Raw genomic sequence first — 4349 nt, 5'->3', positions numbered from 1 at the left:
CCTTCTAGCCGGATTGTAGATCGTTTGTCTTTGCGGACCGTTTCGCTTCAACCTCGGGACCCAACAGTCCGGAGTGTGTCCGAATACCCCTACAGTTATAAAAGAACCGGGGCATGCATGGAGACAAGGCATCGGGGTCATAATTGCTTTATCAGACAAGTTCCCAACTAGTTATGTTTTATTACATGGTTAGTAAGAAACATCTTCCAGGGAGAATAGTTCCGTTAAGGGTTCCTTTCCCTGGGAGGCATGCCCGAAGGTGCAATGCCGGACTGCGAAAATAGCAGAAAAAGCATCTGGGGGCTTATAAATAAGTAAGTAATAAATCATCTTTCAAGTCACCGACCGAATATTCTCTTAAGAACGCTAGCTTTCGGCTTCACCCAATCTGAGGTACACATCTGGCTGACCCGACAGTAACAATCACAGAGGTGCTCCCTTTACCTCCTAGCCAAACAATCGGGGACGTAGGGGTAAGCACAGGAGCCAGGCAACCCAGCTTGGCCAAAACTTAAGTCATATCGATGCATATAATGGTGAATAAAAGGTACATGCGGAAGTATGACACATGTATTGGGCGTGAAGCCCATATTAATAAGCTTCTGGTAAAGAAGCCCCCAGGTATAATGAGTGCTAGGAGCACATCAAGTGTGTGCGAACAAAGCGCAAATCAGCCTATAAAAGGTATTGAAAAAAAAAGAGTGGGAAGAAGGAGGGGGACAAGAGACAGTAAAAAATATAAAAAGGTGGACGGGGGAGTGAGACGAACTCTGAGTCCGGTGTTTAGGCGTAGAATCTTCGGAGACGGGCTGCATTCCATGGGTTCGGCTCGAGTCGGTTGTCAGATGCTTTACGTAGATGGTATGCTCCGCCGGTCAGGACTTGGTCGATGATGAAGGGACCTTCCCACTTGGGCTTAAGTTTGTCCTTTTTCTTGTCCGGCAGGCGTAGAACGAGTTCGCCGACATTGTAAGTTTTGGCCCGTACTTCTCTGCTTTGATATCTTCGAGCCTGCTGCTGATAGAATGCGGAACGAGCCTTTGCCACGTCCCGCTCCTCCTCTAAGGCGTCCAAACTGTCATGCCGATCCAACTCGGCTTCTCTTTCTTCGTACATGCGCACACGAGGTGAGTCATGAATTATATCGCAAGGCAGAACTGCCTCTGCGCCATACACCATGAAAAATGGTGTGAATCTAGTAGTTCGGTTTGGCGTGGTCCTTAGCCCCCAGAGTACGGAGTCGAGCTCCTCTACCCAGTGCGTGTTAGATTCCTTGAGGGACCGCACTAGTCTGGGTTTGATGCCGCTCATGATTAGACCATTTGCTCGCTCGACTTGACCGTTAGTTTGGGGGTGATAGACTGAAGCGTAATCGAGCTTGATGCCCATGTTTTTGCACCAGAGTTTAACCTTGTCGGCAGTGAAGTTCGTGCCGTTATCAGTGATGATGCTGTGGGGGACGCCAAAACGGTGTACTACCCCGGATAGGAAGTCTATCACCGGTCCGGATTCTGCCGTTTTAACCGGCTTGGCCTCAATCCATTTGGTGAATTTGTCCACCATGACCAATAAGTATTTGTGCTTGTGGGTTCCCCCTTTAAGGGGTCCAACCATGTCAAGCCCCCAGACCGCGAACGGCCAGGTAATGGGTATAGTTTTGAGGGCGGTGGGTGGCATGTGGCTCTGATTAGCAAAGAGCTGGCAACCGACGCATCGTTGGACTAAGTCCTGAGCATCTGCCCGGGCTGTCGGCCAATAAAATCCTGTACGGAAGGCCTTGCCTACGAGTGCCCGAGCTGCAGCGTGGTGCCCACCGAGTCCGGCGTGAATTTCAGCCAGGTGATTCCGCCCCTCCTCTTCGGAGATACACCTTTGAAGGACTCCGGTTGTGCTTTTCTTATAAAGTTCTCCCTCATGGACCTTGTAGGCTTTAGATCGCCGAACTATGCAGCGGGCCTCATTTTGGTCTTCGTGAAGTGCCTGCCGAATTAAGTAGGCTAGGAATGGTTCTGTCCATGGGGCAATTACTGCCATTATTTCGTGAGCTGAAGGTGTTATTTCGTTGGCTGAGCCGTCGATTGTGTCAGAATGGTCTGAGTTCGGTGATGCCGCTGGCTCCGGATTGTGATTTCCGGACTCCTCTTCCCATAACACGGATGGCTTGAAGAGCCGTTCCAGGAAGATGTTTGGAGGGACGGTGTCTCGTTTCGCGCCGATGCGTGCTAACACGTCTGCTGCCTGGTTATTATCCCGGGCTACATGGTGGAATTCGAGTCCTTCGAACCGAGCTGACATTTTTAGGACGGCGTTGCGGTAAGCTGCCATTTTTGGATCTTTGGCATCAAAGTCTCCATTTACTTGGGATATTGCGAGGTTTGAATCCCCGCGCACCTCTAGGCGTTGAATGCCCATGGAGATTGCCATCCGGAGGCCATGTAGAAGGGCCTCGTATTCGGCTGCATTATTGGAGTCCATGTACATTATTTGAAGTACGTATTGGATTGTGTCTCCAGTTGGGGACGTCAGGACGACGCCAGCCCCCAAGCCAGCCAACATTTTGGAACCGTCGAAATGCATGATCCAATTGGAGTATGCGCCATACTCTTTACGGAGTTCGGCTTCGGTCCATTCGGTGACGAAGTCGGCCAGAACCTACGACTTTATAGCTCGCCGTGGTTTATAGGTTATGTCAAATGGTAAGAGCTCAATAGCCCATTTTGCAATCCTGCTCATTGCGTCGCGATTGTTTATAATATCGTTGAGAGGTACTTCGGAGGCCACCGTTATGGAACACTCTTGAAAGTAGTGTCGCAGCTTCCGGGATGCCATGAACACCGCATATGCTATCTTTTGATAATGTGGGTACCGGGACTTGCATGGAGTTAGAACAGTGGATACATAGTACACTGGTTTTTGAAGAGGGAATCTGTGCCCTTCTGTCTCTCGCTCGACAACGAGTACCGTGCTGACAACTTGATGTGTTGCTGCGATATATAATAACATAGGTTCGCCCAGGTTGGGCGTGGCCAGGACCGGATTTGTTGCCAATATGGCCTTTATTTCTTCGAGTCCGACCGTGGCAGCATCCGTCCATTCAAAATGTTCGGTGCGCCGGAGGAGGCGGTAGAGGGGCAGAGCCTTTTCTCCCAAACGGGAGATGAAGCGGCTTAAGGCCGCTACGCATCCGGTTAGTTTTTGTATTTGCTTGAGGTCTTTTGGAATATCCAATTGTGACAGAGCTCGGATTTTGGCCGGGTTTGCTTCAATTCCTCTACCGGATACGATGAAGCCCAAGAGCTTTCCGGCTGGTACGCCGAAGACGCATTTTTTCGGATTGAGCTTAATGTCATATGCTCGGAGGTTGTCGAATGTCACCCTCAAGTCTTCTACTAGAGTTTCAACGTGTTTGGTCTTGACGACCACATCGTCTACGTATGCCTCTACTGTTTTGCCTATCTGGGTAGCCAGACATGTTTGAATAATGCGTTGATATGTTGCGCCGGCATTTTTGAGTCCGAAGGGCATTGTGTTGAAGCAGAATGGCCCATATGGAGTAATGAATGCCGTTGCGGCCTGGTCTTTCTCCGCCATCTTGATTTGATGGTATCCGGAGTATGCGTCGAGGAAGCACAATGAATCGTGCCCTGCGGTAGCATCGATGATTTGGTCGATGCGAGGGAGGGGGAAAGGGTCCTTTGAACAGGCCTTGTTAAGGTCTTTAAAATCAACGCAGAGGCGACAGGATTTGTCCTTTTTTGGTACCATTACTAGGTTGGATAGCTAGTCCGGATGTTTTATATCTCTGATGAATCCGGCTTCTAAGAGTTTGGCTAGCTCTTCTCCCATTGCCTATCTTTTGGGTTCGGGAAATCGCCGAAGAGCTTGTTTGACCGGCTTGAATCCTTTTAGGATGTTTAGGCTGTGCTCTGCCAGCCTGCGTGGGATTCCTGGCATGTCTGAAGGGTGCCAAGCAAAAATGTCCCAATTTTCCCGAAGGAATTCTCGTAGTGCGGCTTCGACATCAGGACTTAATTGTGCCCCAATGGAGGCCGTCTTTGTGGGGTCCGTTGGATGGACCTGAAATTTGACTATTTCGTCTGCTGGTTTAAAAGAGGTGGACTTGGACCTCTTATCGAGCATCACATCATCCCTATCCACCGTGGAGCGCAGCGTGGTTAGTTCCTCTGCCGCTAGGGCTTCGGACAATGCCTCTAGGGCCAGTGCGGCTGTCTTATTTTCGGCGCAGAGTGCTGTATCTGGATCACTGACAAGAGTGATTATCCCATTGGGTCCGGGCATTTTGAGCTTCATGTACCCGTAGTGGGGTATAGCTTGGAAGATTGTGAATG

The sequence above is a fragment of the Triticum dicoccoides genome, chromosome 3B (assembly GCF_002162155.2).
Source record: "Triticum dicoccoides isolate Atlit2015 ecotype Zavitan chromosome 3B, WEW_v2.0, whole genome shotgun sequence".
Classification (NCBI taxonomy): domain Eukaryota; kingdom Viridiplantae; phylum Streptophyta; class Magnoliopsida; order Poales; family Poaceae; genus Triticum; species Triticum dicoccoides.
The sequence above is the reverse complement of the archived record's forward strand: the minus strand, read 5'-3'. Positions refer to the sequence as shown.